This window comes from Pelmatolapia mariae, linkage group LG1 (genome assembly GCF_036321145.2).
Source record: "Pelmatolapia mariae isolate MD_Pm_ZW linkage group LG1, Pm_UMD_F_2, whole genome shotgun sequence".
Lineage (NCBI taxonomy): Eukaryota > Metazoa > Chordata > Actinopteri > Cichliformes > Cichlidae > Pelmatolapia > Pelmatolapia mariae.
The window spans coordinates 32,730,898-32,754,416 of NC_086227.1; the positions used below are offsets into that span (position 1 = coordinate 32,730,898).

The 23,519-nt window shown below is 39.3% G+C and overlaps 1 protein-coding gene across 2 annotated transcripts in view; it reads right to left on the reverse strand.

Moving 5' to 3' along the window:
- The window catches only part of adcy7 (adenylate cyclase 7), a 64,795-nt gene extending 42,030 nt beyond the window's left edge, over window positions 1-22,765 (reverse strand). For both annotated transcript variants that reach the window (XM_063479109.1, XM_063479101.1), the window contains exon 1: window positions 22,683-22,765. The gene's annotated coding sequence lies outside the window, so the exon portion shown is untranslated. The remainder of the gene's footprint in view (window positions 1-22,682) is intronic.
- Window positions 22,766-23,519: the final 754 nt, after the last annotated feature.

Below are 23,519 nucleotides of genomic sequence, written 5' to 3' on the forward strand. Positions count from 1 at the left end.
ATGCAATTTCCGGGCATTCGGGGAAAATGTACTGGATGACATCTTCTATTATCTCTGGGAAGTACAGACAATGGAGGTCAATCCTGAAATTGGCAGAAATGCAAGGCCTTTAGTTATAATCAAATTCTTGGAGTGCTCTAATAAAAACGACACTCTGCTGGTGTGTGCGCGTATGCATGTGTGAGATGTGCCACACCACACCTTCATCTGTCATCGGTCATGTCTGGCCAGGATCCTGAGACAGGGTCACCAAAAGATGGAAAAACATCAGAGGCATGTCTTCTGCGATTCGTTCATATTGGATAAAACTTGCTAACAGATACACTAGATGTAAAACATTTACATTTATGCAGAGGTTTCAGTGGAACTGCACTATATCCATCCATACTGTGTGCATGAACATATTTTAGATTCTCAATATTTGCTTGTGAATGTTTGTTTAGTGGGTTGATGTCTTGTTCCACATTGAAAACAAGTTGTGGTAAATGGGTCTCAACACAACACAAACAAACAGTACAATTACATAGTATCTATTACACAACAGTACAAGAAAGAAGACGGGTAAATGTTTGCTTCAGTTGAGCCATACATGCATGTGTTTGTTTTTCTTTGGGCACACCCCAGACTGATGTCAATCTTTGTTTTGAAAGAGTCTGTCAGTAGTCCCAGGAAAACTTTTTCTATAAACACACTAATCTTTCTGTATTGTACTTATCACATTCCTGCAGTGGTGGAGTTTCTGCATCAAAATATGATATACACTACTTACGCATGCACTCACCAGCCATTTCATTAGGTACACTTTTCCAGTGCCAGGCTGGAACTCGTTCAGCCTTAATTCTACATGACAGATTCAACAAGGTGCTGGAAACATTCCTCAGAGGTTTTGGTCCGTATTGATATGACGACACAAAGTTCGTCAGCTGCACATCCAATATGTGAATCTCCACTACATCCTGAAAGTGTACTACTGGATTGAGATCTGGTGAGTGTGGAGGTCATTTGAATACAGTGAACTCATGTTCCAAAAATACATTCGAGATAATTTTGCCTATGTGACATGGCACATTCTCCAGCTGGATATCCAGCAGCCATTAGAAGAGGGGTACACTGTGGTCATAAAGACATGGTGAGCAACAGCTGCTATTAAGTGTGTCAAGAAAATATCTCCACACTAGAGCTGGGCGATATATCGAGTTTTTTAAAAATATCGATATATTTTTATACGAGATATAAGATGTGACAATATCCTTTATATCGATATAGTATGTTACGTTATAATTATAGTTGCGGAGCCGCAAGTTTGCCTCTTTCGTCCACTTTTGTCTTTACGCAACGTTACTCGACCTCACCTCTCCTTCACTGAACACAACTCCCCCTCCTCCCCCATCGCTTCACCTGCAGGCAGCGAAAGGTGGACACGGCAAATCTCCGTTAACGAGTTACTGCGCATCGCCCGTGCGTGGGGCTGGACGGCGTCAACGTGTTAACGAGCTAACCACGCTAACGAGCTAGCCACGCTAACGCACGGCCTGAAATCCTTTCATTCTCTCAAAAGTTGACTGCGCGCCTTTTGTATGAATTCTGGTTGTGCTTGATGACCGCGAACCGATTTTATGTGGTACACAGCGCTCAGCAATCTGTCAAAAAATGTTTTAGTTCGACTTTGGTAAGCTACGGAGCCGCACCGCTTGATGGATTGTGGGAGCATTACGGCTACCGAGGAGCCTCGCGGAGTGATACGTACTGTGCTTCAACGTAATATTACCGTATTGTGTGTATAAGGGCCATAAATGGCACCTGTTCAGAGACACGGTTACGAAGCGGATTTCAAACTCCAGGCTGTCAGTCACACAGTAGAAGTTGGGAACAGAGCAGCTGCGAAATCTGTCTGTGTTATTTTGCTCAGGGTCTGTTAGTTTACATTTTGACTGCACAATTGTGAGCTCTTTGTTATGCACAAAACAACATAGTTTTCTTTTATTTATAGCGCATCATTATTTAATAAATGCTCATATTTTATTTTTGAGTAGTTTTTTTCATGTACATCTATGCTGTATGTTAATAAAAGTGCCTGTGTGACATCTGGGACACAGCTTTGACTAAGAACTCTCTTTTTGTTCTTACTTTATGGCTTTAAAAAAATATCGAGATATATATCTTATATCGCCATCCAGCTAAAAAATATCGAGATATGAATTTTGGGTCATATCGCCCAGCTCTACTCCACACCATTACACCACCAGCAGCAGCAGCGTGAATCGTTGACACAAGGAACGATGGATTTGTGCTTTCATGTTCTATACACCAATAATTGACACTACAATATGAATGTTGCAGGAGAAATTGAGACTCATCTGACCAGACAACATTTTTCCAATCTTCTGTTATTCAACTTCAGTGCGCCCGTGTGAAATGCATCACTTTCCTGCTCTTAACTGACATGAGGGGCACCTAGTGTGCTCTTCTGTTGCTGTAGCCAATCTGCCTGAAGGTTTGACATGTAGTGTGTTCAGCAATGGCGTTCTTCATACTGTTTGTAATGAGTAGGTTTTTAAGTTATCATTTCCTTCCTATTTGCTCAAAGGAGTCTGACCATTCTCCTTTGACCTCTAGCATGAAGAGGGCAGAACTGCTGCTCATTTCCCTTTTTTTGGACCAGTCTCTGTAAATCACCCCAGGCACGGTTGTGCGGGAAAATCCCAGGAGATCAGCAGTTTCTGAAATACTCAGACCAGCCTGTCAGTCACCAACAACAATGACACATTCAGAGTCACCTCATCACCTTTCTTCCCCAGATCCTTGGTTTGAACTTCAGCAGGTTATTTTGACCATTTCTACATGTCTAAATGCACCGAGTTGCTAACATGTGACTGGCTAATCAGACACATGTTAACATGCAGCTGAACAGGTGTACCTAACAAAGTGAAGGATGCCTATTAATTTATGTTACAATTTTGTTACAATACTTACTTTACAGTAGCACATTTGAGTTATATGTTCTGACTAAGCTAATTTACCAATAGAGAGATATTGTACTTTATCCCATTGCATATAAAATATTGTTATCCTTAAACAATTTATCACAGCGCTGTGACACTAGATACATTTTCTGCACCAGTCCTACAAAAGAAAGAAGAAAAAACCCCTTAAACTAAGAGTAACAGAGCTGCGTGTTTTCTGTAGTCACAGCATCAGATAGTTAAAATTCCCACACAGGTTTAAGTGGAATCTAAACAAGCAAGTTACCCCTTATACTGGTTGACCTTATGTTCAGATACAGTGCTGCATTAGTGTGAAATAAGCTTTTAGATCGAGGAGATTAACATTCCCCAGGTCAGTCCATGTGGACACCGACTTATTTAATATTTATATGTTATGCTAGCATATATCAAATTTTGAATGTTGTATTCCAACTCATTGCTGCATGTCATCCTCCAACAGCACTGCAGACACACTTGCAAAATAATATGAAAACCATAGCTAGCTAAACAAATATGTACTGTAAGCCTTTGATATGTACCTATCACCTTTAAACTAAAGCAACACACACCTTCTATGAGAAACTGTCTGATTTTGTTTTGGTTTTTTTTGAAAAGGTCTAGTTCTAGATCGGTTCTACATTAGTCTGTAGTTGGTTCTATTCACACACAGAAATCACATTACTGAAAAGTACAAGGAAAGGTAAGAGCCACAGCTGTGGTGCTATGTACAGTACAGATTTAATGTCTGTCTGAAGGCAAGTTCAAAGGGATAATAACAATGAAAGTGAATGCACATGTGACCTGAAAGCTGAAGGTCTAAAATCCCACACAAAGCCTGCTGATATAAAAAGAGACTTCTAGACATGCAGTTGTAACTCATATGACTAAAGTTTGCAAATAGCATACACCTCAAACACGTAGCATGCTAGTAGAGCTGCTATTTCTTGCTGGTTGTTTTTGGCAGGAGCTTTGACAGGAAGTACTGTCAGCTGTGAAGCTAGTAGGCAAAGAAATTATTAGGTCAAAATGATGTTCCCCAAACAGATGCTGATGGATCACTATGAGAATGATGAAAATGAGTGAGGAAAAAAGGAAATATAAATATGCAATGGCCTTAATAAAGAATATAGGACTGACATAAACAGTAGCCCAATGGTAAATGCCAAATCATGTCTGACAGGTTAACTGGGAGCCATCCCATTCAGTCCACAGGGAGAATCAGCCAATCACAATTTATCAACAAATAAAAAAGGTTGTAACTAAAGCTTGATTGATACACACACACACACACACACACACACACACACACACACACAAACAAACACACCTTGAAGCCAAATCAAGTAAAAGAGTTAAATTGACATCATCTACTGCTCTTGCTATAACCACCAGTACATTTACAGTACAATTTTAAATTACAACTTGGAAGGGGCCAGCTTATACTTGCATTATGTGCTGCACTAGAATTGTTTTACAGTTTTGTTTACCATTTTGTAGGTTTTGATATTAATGCAATTCTACTGGCAAATAATACCCATTTTTACAGATCATTCTAGCTAGAAGTACATGATTTAACTAATTACAATCAACTTCTTTCTAGACTGAAAAAAACGTTTGTGGAAACATGTTTCATTGGACACTCGTACAGTACTACTGAGATTAACTTAAACCACAATCATGCAGTGCATGCACAACAAACCAAGAATATGTCAGCACAGTGTTTAGAGATGTGTGGAAAGAAATTTCAAAAGCAAGAGGACACCTCTTAGTTAGTAACAATTTCCACCATGGAAACTGTTACTTGGTATGACAGAGAGCTCCCAAGCTTTGACCAAGATTTCCGAGTAATCAGAACCATCTTAAATTCTGCAAACTGAAAAAGTAGCCTTTTTATCAGAGGCAGCATATCGGCAGTTTCATACATGTGAACTGAATAAACTTGTTCCCGGTATCTGTGGTCATCATCAGCCTGACTGAACTTAGCCACTGTGCTCCTCCTCCTCACGTTTCTGTGCAATGGCTGATGCAGGTATTTTCCAAAAGTTCAAAATGTATATTTTTAAATGCATAATTGAGATGGTAAAAAAACCCCAAAACAAGTAGAGAATAAGAGTCTTACAAAATGCTTTCGCCCTGTAGAAAAATTATTTATGCAGTGCTTGTGGGTGGGAGGCCAGGACGCAAGCACAAACTCGTTGTTATTCAAAACATCTGTGTACAGTGGTGGGATTTAGGCGGAGTAGGTGTTAGTGCTATTAACCTCCTAAAAACTGATATTAAAAAAAATTATTTGGAATATGGAGTAGTCATGGCTCTGATCTATGCAGTCACTGCACGAATCTTTGTTGACTTTAAGAACAAATTTTATCTTAAAATGAATCTTAGCAGCTATTTGTAAAATATTTTCCTTTTTTTTTGTTTTATTTCTACAAATCTGATGTAAGAATATAAACAGGGTGTATTAAAACGGCTTCAGGAATTCAACTCATGATTGGAGATTTTATATGACACTTTGCTTACATGCAGGGAGGAGTCAGTCTGTCTGCAAAGGCTCCAACAGCTGTCTGGCTCTGGCCCAAAATTAAGAGGACCAGCGACTGTTGTCAAACACACCCTGTCTCTGGACACTCGCACACAGCACACTAGGAACACTGATCCCAAGAGCATGGAATAAGCAAAAGTTATGCAAGTGGCCAACAGTGCTATTACACGACTGGTGAATTGACAGTAGTGGCTTGGTGTTTACATGATCCGCCCATTTAATCAGAATAGCTGTGGGACTTTGGCTACAGTTATGAAATCATTATGCATTTGTCTTCCTCAATGGCCATCTTATCTCTTTAGCGCATGTTTGATGAGCTCCCTGAAGATGGATATTTATCATCTCTTCAGAGTAGTTGTTGCCAGCACTGTGCTGCTCTTATTTCTTCAAGAGTTTACATGAAATACAAGTGCTATGCAAGGGATCAATTCACTTTGAAAAGTCATTTTTTTAAAGAGGAAAAACACACAACCTGCTGCAATTTACTCCAAGGGTGTCAAACTCACTCACATCAAGGACCAGAAACTTACATACAGTTTAGAGTTGATAAAGTATCACATAGCTTTCTCATGTATAACTGGGTTCACATAAAGCTACTTCTGAATAGTATACAATTTAGTTAAACAAAATAATATTACACTAGAAGCTACACTAAAAGATCGACTTTTTTCACAAAGCTAAATATTATAACTGGTGGTAATATGGAGCAATCACTTAAACTATATCCTCAGGTATCCTACAAGCTTGACATTGCCTATTTCACAAGTGTGAACATGACAACTCGGTGGTTGTTCGACAAGCTTCAGTAAAAATAATGAGAGGAATAATATTAATAAAGATTCTGGGCTGCACAGCTCTGCTGTGAGTCCAAACTCTCATGAAATGGTCTGCTTTATGGATCAGCTTTTCCAACCTTTTCCATGCTAATGTGTGTTAGCATATTTGTTAGTGAGGTAAGGGTATGATCGCCAGTTTAGTTTGACATGTGTCCTGCACTGGGTGCAGGCCTCGAGTTTGACACCAGATTAAAGTCAAGCAGGCATGCATGCAAGTCAAAGGGTAACCCTACTGTAATCAGCTGAAATATGAAGTATTATGGGTCTTTCAGCACTTGAATATTAGGCTCCAGGTAAATGTACCTTTTGTATTGAGCGATACTCTCCCAACCCACAGAACATGAGTGACAAATTCCCCTTCAGGAAAGGATTTTAAATTCTAAATGCCCCAGCAGTGGAAAAGAGGAAAATTTGATTCCTTCTATAGTAGCATGGTAATTATCATTGTTGCATCACCGCATTTGCAAGTTTCTCTTTTCCTCCCACACCATAAGATTGACACGTTAGACAGGAATAATCCTGCCATTACACTTACACAAGGCGCAAGCTTGTGTACTGGCGCAGATCCACAAGCTTTGCTCTATGATTGCTGTATGATTGTGGTTAGGACAGGTCAAATAGATGAGACATTTCCCCATGGAGACAAGTACAATATTATTAACTATTGGAGTAAGCCAAACACTTGTCAAAAGTCTCAGCACCAGACTGATTGAGTGACTCCCTGCTGTACATGTGTGGGACAAATAGCCATGCTCTGGAAAATAATACACGTGTAATGAGCGAAAGAAATGCTGACAGCATGTGCTATAAGTGCTGCATGGCACGGCGCATTCTGCTAAGCCTTCAATTACAGCTGTCCAGCAACAGAGAGGTCAGACAGTGGGAGTGACGCAGAAAGAGCACAGAGGGATCTCATTACCTCAAATGCCTCCTGGGAGCTATGGATGACTGGAGTAAATGAGGGCTGACTAATAGCATCCTTGTCTCTTTGCCGAGTGTCTTCATTAGCACTCTTAAAATGTTTGTTCCTGTATCAGCCTCCCCATATGACTGGCATCCGATTTGTGTTTAGTCTGTGCTCCACTTCATTGTAGGCTTTACATTGGCTCACACTTTCTTTCCGATTCTGAATGGAGGCCTTGTTGTTGGCAGTCTGAAAGTATGCGGCAGGGTTAGAGTTACACATTTTGCAAAAACCTCCCCTTATGTTTTGCCACTGTAAGCCAAGAAATGTGCATAAAAGCATTGCTGATGAACAGCTACACAGTCAGGAATGTCTTCAGGCAGCAGTACCAATTCTGAGGTTTCTGTGGTTGAGTGGGAAGAAGAGTTTTTGGCTGTATTGGGTGAAAGCAAGGTTACTCCTACTGAGCATCTGTCTGTGCAGGATCTCTCAAAGGAACGGACATGAGTTGCTTAAGTTTCACTGCAGTCCCTCCCAAATATGAGTCACAGTCTCACACTGTGCAGCATAAAGACGAGCTCATCCAGGTGTGAAGAACTCACCCTGTTTTGTGCATGACTCCAGTTGTCCTATGATGACAGCCAACTCCATCTAGAAACAGCAATTTTGTATGCATGTTTAAACAGGGGCAATATAAAGTTACTGTTCAACCCAAGAAAGAGTTAACAAATGGATAGTTTCTATAAGTAGCCTGTGGAAAGGAGGAAAACATCCTTCAGTAAGAAGGCTGATTAAATCTGAAACTAACCTTGAACTAATTTTAGTATTTTTAGGGTTATTAGTTCCACATGTTTAATTACTTTTATTTCGTTAAATATTTATTAAGCGTGCATCTGGCATATTAGAAGAAAAACTTCAGCTATTTAATCTGATAAATCTAACTTTTCTTGAGCTACCAGGCAAAATACTGGAAGCGCTGGTTTAAAAATGACTCACTGATCAGTTTAAATTACTACTGATGTAAGAACAAAAGGTTGCTTGCTCCTGGGACAGACATGATGTGATCAGCTAGAGAATAAAATATTTAAATGGGCTTTTAACTTCTGTGTTAAATAATCTGATGTGCACCTTCTTAGAAAAGCAACTACATATCGACTCAATGCAGCCCACAGCTGTGGGTACTGAAGAGTGGGGAGCCAGCACGGAAAAAAAGTCCCAGCATTTTCTTTGTTTCTACCATGCACTCTAATTAACGCATAATGCACCAGGCATGAATGCTCTTGCATAGGTTACATTATGAGACCTACAAAGATTCACCACAGAATAAATCAGTCTTTAGAGTTTTAGGTGTGATGGTTCTTTTGATTATTTTACTTCTTCAGATCATCCAGGGACAGAAAAAAATATCTATATAGAACAAAACAAACAGAAAACCTCAAGAAGCAACAGTACTATGACGAAAAAGTGAAAATGACTCAAAATAAAACCTCAGTGCACATCTTCATAGTATAGAAGGAACATGTCAGCAGTGCAGCAGTGATAGACAAGTTATTAGCTGCCCAAGATGGTGGAATTAGTCAAAGGTCTCTCTGTGGATGCTAACACATGAAGGGTTCCCAGTGAGCCACCCAGGGGTTAAACATGGAAAAGGAAAGGCTGGGACTAGCTGGTTAATTTCCAAAATAAGAGTGACTCCAATGTGCAAAATTAATTTGACTGCAGATGATATATATGAGTCTTGTACGGAGAAAATGTTTGGGTTTTTTTAATGTAAGAAGTAAAGTCTATGTGTTGGAAACAGTTTGATTTTACTGCATATGTACAAAAAGTGCAAATATATAAACTTACAACTATCACAATCAAGTGACTTAATCAAATCCAGTGAAAAGGCATAGCTTTTGGTCAAAGTTCAGTGTCTGCTAGCTTTTTACTTCACTTGAACTGACTGAAGAAGCAGCTTTTACAGTCTGCAAGTGAGTTTTATAAACACTATAATTTCCCAGTTTCTTAAAACCATCAAAATACTTGTTCATAGTGATACAAAAGTTAACTAAAAATGTTGTGTTGTGTTGAGAGATGGTGCACACACACACACACACTCTATTGGTATTTGACACACTCTTGCATCACCCAGGAGTCATGTAAAAGAGGAACACAGTGAGCTTTTTGTTCAGTATGCTGTCAGCTGTCACCAATCATTGCTTTGATCACACTTACCACACAACGCAGAGTAACTGACTGCGGATGTTGCTGCCATGAGTTTTGGATTGCTCTATCACACTAAAACCAATTAAGATATACATAAACATAAGCTGTACAATCACATTGCTACATTGTTCCCATATTTTCTCTTTATTTCCAAATGTGAATGAAGATCTGCAGAGCTCAAACATCAAACAACTGCAGAGGTTTTGAGTGCTCTGAGAGCTCTCAGATGAAGGCCAGTCATACCCTGCGACATACAGTCGACCGCACACCATTTCACTTCCTTAACAACCGTGACTCATTTCCCTAACAACTGTGCAAGGACAGTTTCGTTAAAAAAAAGGATCCTGCAGCCACTGCATAATTAGTCACAGATGGATGCTGTTATGAAAGGAATGACAGATTTTAAGTCCTGTCAAGACAAACAGTGAATCTATATGGGATAGATAAGCACAGATGCAGATAAGAACTAAGCATTTATTATTCATTTATGGACACACGGTTCCTGTCATCAAGAGGAGCAGTAATGATCCTTAAAAGGATCTAAAACTGAAATCCATTCCATGATTACTGACAAATGAGAGAGATGCAGCCACAAAAGCATAACACAAATCTTTATTGCTACAACAACTATCAACTAGAAGACAGATCACCAAGCCAGAATAGATGAGCTTACAATGCATTAACAGAACACCAGTCTTTTAACCGTGTGACACCTGAGCCTGAAGCTTTGGGCTGCTCCACTGGACCACTGCCTCCCAAATGGCGTTGGCAGTGACCCATGTGACAGCCCCACAAAGGATGAAGTGAGTGTGGCGTATGTGAAAGAAATTATATTTTAAAGATGGTGGCTTTCTTTTTCTACACAACAAAACACAAGCATTCAAGTAAACTATATGTCCTGAGGCTAATAAGAAGGCGCTTTATATCATAAGGAAAAGATCCTGCAATATTAAAGAGAGAATGTAAACAATCAGAAGATAAACTATGGCGCGACGGTGGGGAAGAAGAACGCTGTTTCTAAAGAAAGAAGCGTCTGACAGAACCGTATTAAAGAAGAGAGAAAAGGAGGATATCAAATCATAATTTGCCCATTACATGTACAGGGTGTTCCCATCGAGACCTTTGGGGAATCCCCAATTACATGAGGTTTGTGATGCTATCAGATTGTAATGTTATTATTTATGACAGTGATATTACAGTGGGATGTGTCAATAAATAGTAAAAATAACAACTCTGTTTTTTGTTTTTTTTAAACACCCCGAATTTATATAAATTGTAAAAGTATATCAATACTGCTTTATTTGACAAAAATCAATGCATTTTCCTGTTATTTCTAATACTTTGAGAAATGCCTATATTATGCCTGACAATAAAACTCAAATTAACAAAACTGGTTATAAATACTTAAAAATACTGGCTAAGACATCCTAATGCATACTCAATTTTCCAGGTAAGGAAATCCCAAAACATTGATTCTGTTCATCTAGCCATTGCGTTTTCAGTGGAAGAGCCGTTTCATCACTCATCCAAGTCATTTCTTCAGTCCTGGCTAACTGCAGGTTTCCTCAACCTTATAGACAGTACATTTGAATAAAACACCTCCAGTCAACTGAGACTGAAGATGTCACTTGGATAAGTAATGAAACATTTCTTCCACTGAAAACGCAACGTCCAGATGAACAGAATCAACTTTTTGGGATACTGGCCAAGACCTTTGTTCTCTACCCTGGTGTAAATGTCACTTACTTGTCTGTCATCTTCCTACACTGCAGGCTGGCCAACATAGCTATGCTAATACTGCACGAAAGAGAGCACTATTTTGTTGCCCTACAGCATCTGAAGCAATTACATAGCATTATTCAAAATCCTTTTGGCAAATGAGTTATCTTTCCACTGTGTCACCACTACCACAGTCACAGATTCTCATCAACCACATGGACACCCTCTTTTATTTGTGTATTTGTCTCCTTCTGTCTAGTGCAGTTGCAGTGCAACCAGTGCTACAGGTGGACCAGTGTTTGTTGAAATAAATTACGTTATGGCTGTAAACTCCACCCATGCTTTAGAGTAAACCCAAAAGAGAACATAGCCAAGTAACTTTGGTTAAGTCAACAGACCAATGATGAGGCGCTCCCTTAAGCCAGAGCTGATGCTTTGCTCCTAAGTCCTGACATGTTGCAGGCGGTTTACGCTTGCTGAGAGAGGTTGGAAGCAGATCATTCTCTACAGGCAACTCTATGACAAGTGGCTGCAGGAGCACTGGGACTTCTAAAAGGAATAGAGCCAGATTGATGCAGCAGTTGGGCACTGTACAGATAACTCTTTAGTTGTATTTTTTCCCCTGTTTCAAATTCTGTTGTTCATATGTTGATATTTCTAAAAATCCACCCCAGTTCAGTTTTGGTACATATATTTTTGCTGTCTCTGGGTGAATAAAGACTGACCAGATGAGAAAAAACAAAAAAACCCAAAAAAAACCTGAACAAAACAAAAAAAAACAACGAGTATGCCACCATCGCACAAGCAACTCAAAAACTCAAAGCATACTACTCTATGAAACAGTCTGATAACCTTTTCTGTTCCATTGCCAAAATTGGATAAATCTTCGTTACAGTTCATGATCACCGCTTTGGCTAGTGTTGATATATGCTGTAGCTTTGTACTTTTGCAGTTTGGGTCTGTATATGTCAACATGTCAACAGTTTATCTGTAAACCAAATATAAAAATACTTGAATAACCCTTGAATAACCCTAGTTGACCAGATAAGGCACATCTATGACATCTACATAAAGGCATGTGCTTTTCAGTTTACCCGAAACATAATCTTATCTATTCCAATTTAAATTGTGCACCCCAAGACCCATCTGACATTTTTCCAACAGCATTCCCAGCTTTTATCTTAGTCTCTGCACTACTCATTCGATAGGTCATCTACCAGCTCTTCTTCCCAAACAGAGAGCCAATCCTGGCTAATCACTCATTAACCAGCCAAGCACAATGAGCAGCTTGTTGGAGCAGCAAAGTGCCGCAAGCCTCCCTGTGGCATGCAAACACTACATATTTCTGAAAATGTGAATGCACAAACACAAAACAGCACACACCAAGAGCAGCACTGTGTACCAACTAAATAACTACAAGCTTGAGGCTAAAAAGCTCTATAGGAAAAAATATATACACCGAGCAAATTAACTGTAAGAAAAGTAATATTTGCATTATATCCTTGAATATTACATCACTCCCTAAATATCCTTCAAAAATTGGTAAAAATAAAGACTTTCCTTGTCTTAGAGTTATTCACCTGCTGAATTCCTTTTCGGTTCAGTGTCCTTAGTTACTAATGTCTTTCACAGGCAAGTTTTTATTTCTAAAATGAGTTCTGCAAACTCTGTGTCTCAACGGCACTTCTCCAGATGAGGTGCTCTTATAAGCATTACATAATGTCCTTGAACCACAGCAAGCACAATACTCTGAAAATGAAATTTGGAGGAAAAAAAAAAAAGTAAGAGAGAGAAAGAGCAGGACACCCACACATCTGCACCATCCAAACTCAAACGAGCAGTCAGAGGAGGCAGGCATCGCCTCATGCCAGCTGCAGGGCATTTCAATGTTCAATATGGCTTTCGATCAAGAAGTAAGAGACAAAAAGGTCATCTCATATGTATCCATGGGACGCGAAAACATTTTACAGCCAACAAATCTCTTGCCAGTACATCACAGGCGCATTAGACAAGATTCATAAATCTGAATATAGTATCGATTGGCTCTTTTTGGCAAATGTTTTGCTTTGACTGTGTACATACATCAAAATGTATCTTATCACCCAACTGCTGAAGGCAGATTAGAATGAGTGTTGACACAAAAGCGCTGTGGGCGAGGAGGGTGTCCAGGAAATGGAACAATTTAACAAATGGGGTGAAGAGGCATTTCTCTAATGGCACTTCAATGCATCCCATCTCAGCAGCACTGATCCTCTCCAAACAGCAAAACTAAGAGGGCATGGCCTTTTATGGACCCTAGAGAGCTTTCCTGGCAAAATACATTAGTAGTCTTGAACAAGTGTGATTGAAACTGGACACTAGAGGATGACAAGAGAGCAAACAGTAGCGGTAGTTACTGTCCTACCATTTATTTCCCTAAAAACCTACTTCAAAAGTTGAAAAACAGCACAAAAAAAACCCCAACAGCAATACCTAAAGGGGTTTCTCCATAACCTTAGAAAGCAAACACTCTCATGCAGTCGTCGTTTTGTTGCTTGTATTTGGGCACAGAATTCACAGTATTGGACCGCTCCCCTTAATCTTTGAATTAAAGTGTTTTCAGTCCCACTGCTACAACTGTATAAAAAAAAAAATCACACACATTTTCACACAGACTGCCTTTACACACATTTGTGAAAGCAAAGAGCTCACTGAATTTGAGTCTGGCACTGTAATAAGATTCCAACACTGCAACAAGTCAGTCTATGAAATTCCTTCCCTCATAAATATTCCATGATCAGTTGTAAGTGGCAATACTGCAAAGTGGAAGCATTTAAGAACTACAGCAGCTCAGCCACAAAGTGGCAGACCATGGAAAGTTTCACAGCGGGTTGTCAAGCGCTGAAATGCATAGTGCGCAAAACAGCTGGGAGACTAACATAAATACTCCATGAGATCAGTATCCCTGATCCCCCGATCTGATATTTGACTCAAAAAGCCAGATCTGACATTGGTGACAAGTAGACGCTCTATGGGCAAATCCATTCATTTTAGCTATAGGTTGTGTTGCGTACACCACACATCAACAGCAGTGCACAAGCTGCAGGAGAGCCAAAACAGGTTGGAAGAAGCAACAGTTGGCAGGAATTTCATCCCTGTGGTGTCCACAGTTTTTCTTTTGTATGTTTGCAGAAATCTTTATACTGTAAACTGTGGTCAAGTGAGCTGAGTGATGGTGCATTCCCTCTCTTGTTAGGTTTGGTTTAAAACTTGCAGTAACTTGCAGTAAAGCTTTTACTGCACTTCATTATTAGGAAAACAGCGTTTAAGTGAAGCCTGATCATAGTCAGGCTGATCAAGTTAGTCTGGATCAAGTGGAACCTATCCCAGTTTATTTTGGGTGAGAGGCAGGGACTTCCTGAACAGGTGTGGAAGTTAATTAACACTGAAAAAAAACCATTTTCAGAAATACATATATTTTTTGCCACCCATGAGTCACAATTGCAAATTAATGACATACTTATTTTCTCAATTTTGAGTCATTTTCTCAGAATTTTCAGTTAGTAGGTCATAACTTGGATATATGCAACTAGAACTTTGTAATCATAAACCAAGAATTTGACTTATCAATAGCAAATTATGTTTTCATTTTTCAGTGTTTGAAACAAGCTTCCACAGACAGCTCACCGGCCCATCGCAGGGTAAAACAAGATAAGTTAAGAAGAAAATAAGTGGCACTTGTAGAAAGAAACATGTTTTAAGGTAGATCATAATAAATCTCACTATGTAAGAATCTTTGAAATAAATCTTGGAGATCTTATCATGTGCATTAACAGTACAGATTTCTTTAGGATTAATAGTTAGTTCATTTTGATAGAGGGCAAGTTCTGTCATGCATACCGCATTTTTGTGGTGACAGCCATGAAATGGGCACCAAGGGCAAGGAATGGAAACAGAGTGGGATTAGAAACAAGTGGGTGTAATAACGATGACTAAAAAGCAAAGATAACCATATTAGGATTTCTCATCCTCTTGCTCTTCAAACAGCCAGCTGCTGCTCTAGCAATGCTTAAGAGGTAAAGTCATAGTTTGTCTAAAATGTATGCCGATTTCATTGGTCACACAGACGAAAAAAAACTGCAGGAAAAACTGCAATCACATCTAGCAATAACTGATGAAATCAGATGTGGACGTTGCCCTGAAATAAGATTTTGAAAAATAAATTTCACACCAGAAGTTATACTTCTACCACCATTTCTGCTGTTGCAAAAGTCTCAGAGTTAAATTCAGGATCCTTTATAAGAGAGAGACATGGCACACAATGTATGCAGTAAAGTCTGAAGAAGTCTCTTAAGTGACAAACCTGTCCTGGATGTTTCTTCCTGAAAATACATGGCTCCAAATATCACGGGCTCCTACTTTTAACTTGAGTATGTGGAAAGCCACAGGTCATCGGGTTTTGTGCTTCGCAGGTCGTCTTAACATTTCTTTCCCTAAGTGATTATGAAGATTTCTTTTACTTAACCTTAATAGCACTGATTTGAAACCATGATTGTATGTCTGCGTGAATTGAAAGTTCCTGTAATGACCTTGTTTACCATCTTCAAGTAATTTTTCGAACCACAAATTATTATTTCTGCTTCACACTATGATGAAATTCAAAACACACACACAGTAGCACTCTACTACCCTACCATGAAATGTAATTCAGAGACGCCACAGATCAAAATTTAGTGCAATTAAAAAGGCAACTCAACATTTGCCGAACATACGAAAGATTGGACACAAAAAAGGAAATTCAAACTGACAGAAAATTAGAAAAAGTGACATGTAAACATGCCTCTAATGTACCCTGAATGTCACACCGCCAGACAAAATTTTACAAAGAGCTTGGTAGAATTCTGAAATATTTCTGACCACTTTGACAGCAACTATTTTCTACAAAAGTGCCACATAAACAGAGCTTAAAATTCTTGACTGTCAGTTGTTTTCTATCTTGAGCTGTTCTTGATGCCCAGGAATATTTCTATTAACTTTAATTACACTCCTCCGCCTTCCACCACTACCGTGTGCCACCTTCAAAATGAGTTCCTACTAAGCAAGCAATGCAGAAGCCCTCCAAAACGTGTTCCTTGAATTGTCATTTCAGGTTGGCTCCAAAGAAAAGTCAAGGATTAGTTATAGTTTGCATGATTTTGGAGCTTAGTACTTAGTACAGAATGCAATATCATTCGGACTCTAAAACTTTAGTAGATTGAAAGACAAGACTACAAACTGTCACAGGAGTTGGGTAATAAAACTAAGTATTAGCCCAATGTTCTGTCAGCCATGGTTCTGGTGACGTCAATGACAACAGCCTTTGAACCCTGAGTGACTTTAGAGACCCTGTCCCAGTGGCATCCTCATCATTTTCATCCTATAGTTTCACAACATCTTGTGGGGAAAATATTCTGGGAGAAACTGATTCAGAGACATCGCCCGAACCAGACGTCATCTTCACCCTACTCGCCACGGACTCATGTTTTTTTTAAGACCAAGATGATGTTAGGTTGACTTTAAATAGATGGAACAAGTGCAAGCAGTGTGAAAACAATCCGGAGAGCTTGGTGGTTCCGGCGCTCGACAGTAAGTGGCCTGATTCACTGACCGATGTTTTTGCTCTGTTTTTATAGCTGTGTTTACATCCATGCTTTAAACACTGAGCTGTCACGTGTCACTGAAAGCTTATTATCAAGGCACCATGTCAGAAGTATAGTTGAAATGATGTTTAAAGCTAAGATCAGACCACAGGGTACCCTTCTGTAGCACTGGTTTTTGTTAAATTAAAAAAAATAAATAGCTGTCTCTATTATTATGCAAGAAATAAAATCGCACAAGAGAGGATAAAGCAAACGAGCATTTACAGCATGCATGATGAAGACTGTGCCGAAAAAGGATTAGCTGTGATCCCTGGGTGAAAGCACTAGAGTCGAGAGTTAATGACTCCGATTAGTCCCCACTGTGTGTTCGAGGATTAGCACACTGTCCACCTAGAGGAACCCTTCTCCTTTCGAGCCTGAAGGGGAGAGACAGCAGAGCGAGAGAGCCTGCTCCGAAGCAGATGAGAGAAAGCGAGATTGAAAAATGAGAGACGAAGAGAGAAAAGACAGGAAAGAGGGGAGAAATTGGAGAAATTATCAGTGCTGTAAGTGGCTAGAAGCATTTTAAGAACATGATGAGGTCTAATAACAACAGAAAATGCCTATTAGTAAGAAACACTGCCTGTGTGTGTGTGTGCGTGCATGTGTGTGTTTAATGAGGACAAATCTGGATGGAATTTCTCTACTGAGACTGATAGGAAGGAAGTACTCAACAGTAAAGAGGGAAAATGCTTTATCCTGACACACAACCCCATCTCAATACACTCAAAGAGATCAGACATGTAGTTTAAAATGATTATTCAAAAATGATGCTTACTGAGATTTGGTGAGGGTTTTAATGTATTAGTATTTAAAAACTTTAAATATGTTCTTGTGCTATTCTGTGTTGCCAGCTCCCACTCTTGTTGGGAAAAAACAGTGCTTTTTTTTTTTTTTAAATAAACATTATAGCCAAAAAGAGAAATAAGCATGCTGCCAAGCAAGAACGATACTGAAAGTAGCACAAAGAGACAGCTTGTGTTCCTCTCAGCTTCGCAGATGGTGTCAACTCTAGTTCTTAAGAAAAACCTGTGAGAAGTCAAATTGTGCATCCGGTGAAGGTTCCCCACATTTCCTGTCAAGGTCATTATCTTTGTCAAGCACAAACCAAGAGTATATGTTGCACATAGCTGTTAGCTCATTTATATATATATGCGTGCGTTTAGGTAAGCCACGCACAACTCAGCAAGATTCTCTTCAGTGCTGATGATAAAAAGACAAACCACTAATGGGTTTGTTTTGTGTACCCGTTTCAAAACTCAGGAGCGGTCAAATTAAACAGGGCACACTCATCTTCTTTCATTTGCTTAGAAGAGAAAGGCACCATTTACACTGCAAATGCCCATTTACAGTGTGCATTTAACATAAGTTTACATACCTATATTGAGTTATCTGTACTTTTTCCTTCACAAACTGAGGCGTGTAGGTGTCCATACTTCTGCAGAACACTTATGCAATTTAATTCGGTGGTTTCCGATGTTTGCAGCAAAAAAACAAACAGGTCATCTGACTGAAGTTATATTTACACCAAAGGTGAAGTGAAACTCACACAAATATAGTCAGAGAAGTGTTTTTGGAAACCAACACAGAAGGGTTATAATGGATAGCTGGAATGAAGTTAAAGTAACATATTTTACCAAGCCCTAAAATTACTCTTCTCCCCAAGCCCTCTGCTTTATTACTCTGTCCATATAGGCCGTCATTCAGCTCAAATGGCAAAAACAAGATTCTGTAGCGGTTGTTGATGTCTGGAGTAGGGCTATGCCATGTCATATTGTCTGCAATTAAACACTATTAATAAATGTCAAATTGAAATATCACTGGTACCGTGAAACCACGTGTTTACATTCCATAGTGTGCTCAACAATGACACAAGCCTGGGCAAGTTTGAAGGCAAGAGCCGTGCGTCAGCCTCCGAGGACGATTTAGCAAAACCTGAGCTACTTCAACAACTTCCAACAAAACAAAATACTTTACATAATATACAGGAAAACTGTTCCCACTAAAGGTTGAACACAGCTGGTGATGTGCGAAACAAATATAAACAAATGACTCCACCAGGTGTCGCTGGCTGCACTCCATTATGACAGGAAGAGCAAAGTTGGATAGAAATTAGGGATGTGGTTACATGGTGGAAAAGCTAGCTTGGCCCAGGTGGTTAAAAAGCTCGATCCTAAATATAACATTTCAGGTAGAAAATATTTTTCCGTTATACCGTTTGATAACAATGTTGAAGCTTGCTGCTGCTCTCTCTAAGCTACAAGGATCAATCGAAAGATACTGTCAGTAATATCATTATCGCAAATTTTCTTGAAATATTGTGATATCATTTTGAGGCTATACTGCCCACCCCCTTGTTTGGAGACCAGACAGGCTCAGGTATCCGCTAACCAGGGTTGTCACGATACTTGAATTTCAAAACTCGATACTGATACCGAGGAAAATACTTGATACCCGATACCATCTTTGATATCCATGGGGACATAGTGTGTTTTGGACACATAACTGTGTTTTCCTGTCAAATGGACACTGTCTGGTGACATTTGCTGCCTACTTCTATATTAATGTTATAGCTTTATTACTCAACCATAGCTGCAAGCCACTACCTTACTGATAACAGACAGACAGTGTGGCTATCAGATAATTGCTAATAGTGTTTCATAGTATTATCATCAAATTTTGCAGTGGAGTTAGTAATTGGCCATAGCTTAATGAGATAAACACCAAACCAAAGGATGCAAATTTGAATAAATTTGATTACGTTAGCCTACAAAATGACCTGATTCATTTTACTCCAATGCATTAACATTTTTACTAAGGATGCATGACAGTGCAGACTATGAATACATAACATGAAAAATAATGGTTTTCAACAAACCCCACTGATGAAGACATGCTAGCACTGAAACCACACACTGGGAACTGCTTTCTTATGCTAGCTACATGGTCAGCTGAGGCTCCACGCGACTGGACGAAGAAACGCAAAACAACTGAACTACCAGTTATTAAGAGGCTCATCACAAAGCAGACCCTGGTGTCATTCCCCACAATCTGTTTTGTTTTAGTTTGGGATTTTTTTGTGCGCACTCACAGCTAAACCCTGTCTGGGTGCATCAAACTGTAAAATCAATCTGCAAAATTACAACACAGTTTTCATCGTGTCAAAATTACATACATCATACCATCACAAAGGATAACTGCACACCAGTGGCCAATGCTAATGTATAGGTTACGATTTAGATTACAGCTTTTCTGTGAACGGGTTAGTGTTATTTAGGGAATTGCAGTAACGCATTCACCTGCTGAGCCATGACCAAGAATTTAACACCACTGCCATTGCATAGACTAACCCCTCCATTACATTAAAACACATGAGCTCCATACGTCAAAACAATGCCCCTTGATTTCTCTTGCTCACAGATATTTTACACTGACCATTATACATGTTAATCTCACCATTTTAGGCTTCAATGTTTTTCACTGCCTAGATTAAATTAAAACAAAGTGATGTCATTAAAAATAACAGCAAGTGGTCAATCCATAAGCCGCCTGTACTTATGAGAATTGGAAAAGGGATCAGATTAGAAATCAAGCAAATGATACACAGCCGCCGCACAGAAACTATGTCTCTTATCCCAATGGAGTCAGTAACAGTGAGTAGGCTCAAGCAAGCAGAAACATGAGAATAAGCCTATCCATGTACCCAGAATATGATGGCAGGAATGCATATGTCATTCGGTTCTTGGGTTTACACATTTATACATGTCATCACAGCGTAAACAAAAAAAAAGCTTTTAAGCCGAGTAAAGAGTTTATCAGCAGAACAGATTTCATACCTTGTAGAGAAGAAACACAAAGCCAATTGGTGTTTTCAGAAGTCACTTGTACAGCTACACAATCTCTTCCTGGCTCTTAGGAGAAATAATATGGCCTTCATCCACAGTTTAAACTACCTGACGATGCCAAGAATTGACTTCGCTGCAGCTTCACTTTACGGAAAGTAATAGCTGAGGAAGTGCAACATTAAATACTCAGATGTGATGGAGTTTACATATCATTTCTCAAACTATTTGCAATAAATTTTCACAAAGACTGATTTCAAGTGATGCCATATATTGCGAGTTGTGTATGTAAGCTGTTCAGCTGATGTCTAATCTTCTATTCAGACCAAAGCAAGCGAGTGGACTGTGTGCACATAAACAGATTTCCCTGAAAATCCATATATCAGCTAACCATTATAATCCCTTAAAACTATGTCCTGTATGTTCTGCCTTCAGAGATCACATCACCTATGCTGTAACATTACATTCAGGCAAAATTATGCACACTGCTGGCTCAATAAATACATGGGCTGACAATGTGCGGTTGCTTTCTATTTAGGAAACAGACTGAACTTCACAACAACAAAAATAGCTATTAATATGTCTAACTTTAAGATAATAATAAAACTACCTCACACTCACTGTGATGCACCCAAATAATACACGGGCCATTTCCTCCAAAATAAAGAAGCCCCAGTGAAAACTGTTGTCAGTGAGATATGGGAATCAACGTTTTTCTGTATTGTGAATATATTATTAAAATTAATTTAAGGTCATTTTAAATCCACTTAAATGAAATCTGAGCTCATAGATGGATATCTAAAAAAAATGGACGAACACTGTGTGAGAAGTTAACTAACCATCCGATTTTAATAATATTTTATTTTGATTTCATTAAAAAATGACTCATGCTGCTTTCTCTGGGATCTCGCAGCACAGCTCCACAACTCTGTTGTTTTAATGACCACTAATTAAAAAGTGCAGATAACGTCATTTAATATTAGATCACTTTAAACTGATTTGTAAATAAATCAAATTCAATTTCGATTTTAAACTCAAACAGTAAAGCGCTTTCTGAAGCACGCACTGTGTTGTGCTCCAGTTACTAAAGGACTAAACCCAGTTTCAATCTGAAATGAGTATACAGGCACTGACAGGGGCACTATTCGTGGAAGAAACGGTGAGCATATGTTGTAGGAAGAGATTTGAAGAGATAAAACTATTTTAAATCAGCAACATCCAGCCTGCCAAAAAGCAGCTTACTTATTAAAAACAAACATTACCTTCCCTAAAATGCACTTGTTGGTTTGAAGAACGCCAGAGCACGGAGAAAAGACATCACAGGATCACTGGTAGAGTTTAATCCATGCCGAAGTAAATAAACTGGTTATATTTGGATGGGTGCGCTCAATAAATGAGTGAGAAACACTACCAGTCCTTACCCGGTGACATACGAGGAGATACACATTTGACACAAACGCATGGCAGACCGAAAGCCCGTTTAGAACAAGGGGGATAAATCCACTTTCTGATTTCTCACAGTTTCAGCCAATTTCTCCACCTACAACTCGAACAAACTCCCACTAAATATGTGACAAAGAGGATTTCAATACTAACATTTGAAGCTCTAAATCTCAAAGGCAGCTCGCTTAGAGCGAGCCAGGAGTGAGTTGCTTCATTTCCGAAACAAACCAATTCAACTTCTTGCAGTCTGGATGACAAGAGCAGGCAGGTATAAACGCGTCAAGGAAAATCGATGCGGAGATCAAGAAAAGTGTCGTTTTATTCAACTTTAGACTTCGACAAATTTACACATGTATATAAACCTCGACTTAAATGAAAAGGTGTTGCCAGAGATGGAAAGTTTTCCGCTGAGACATCCTTGTGTTAACCGTTTTTCCCCCCGTGCAACCAGTTACTCTTCTCTTGAGCATGCAGGTGTTAATGTGTCAGGAAGAGTCGTTTTTGTTTTGTTTTGTTTTTTAAATCAAACAAGAGTTTAGCATCTTACCTGAGAGACTTAAAGGTCTTCCGGGAAATAAATCGTACATAAACGAACCGGTAAGTGCACATTGAGTGCGTGGTCCCCGTGCGCCTCTTCTCTACTCTTCAATTGCCCGTGCGCGCGTTGCACCAAGCGAGAACGCCCCTCCTCCATCACTGTCACACACCAGGGGCGTTAACCAGACTTTTTCAACATTGGGCAAAGATGGGAGCCCCAAAAAAGGCAGGGGGGGGGGGGAGAGAGACCACAGACCCGGTTAAATAAAGCATTGGCTACCATTTTCAGGCTCATGCAGGAGAGTCCTATGAACTAAGAGAGATGTATTGTGTGAAGAGTAGTTTTGCACAAGAGTTTAAAACTATTTTTGCTTACGGTGGCTGCAATTATCTTTGATGTTAACTTAACATCTGTACAGCATTTATATTTCTGTCATCGTACTTATTGAGAACACTAGAAACGTCTGTGCAGTTTTGTTAAAACTGCCATAAAAACGTCTTTCAAGACTGTAATTTCAAACTTGCACAGAATGTAATGCTGGTTAGCGTAGTTGCCTACAATAAAGCTTTTTGGTAAGATGCTGCCACCTTGTGGTTTAAGTTTTCAATACATTTTAAAGCTTTAATCACTGAAACAATGTGGAGTATAAGGTACATACAGTATTTGCATGCAAAATAAAAGCATTTCAGTCAAATACAGGAGTATTTGTACTGGATCAACTTCCACCACTGGTTCATTTCATGCTCTCGATCACCAATTTGGAGACTTTCAGAGCAGCTCCCCTCTAGAGATGTCCCTCTCACACCCCAAGACAATGCTGCTTTTCATTTTAAGTGACCTTACAAT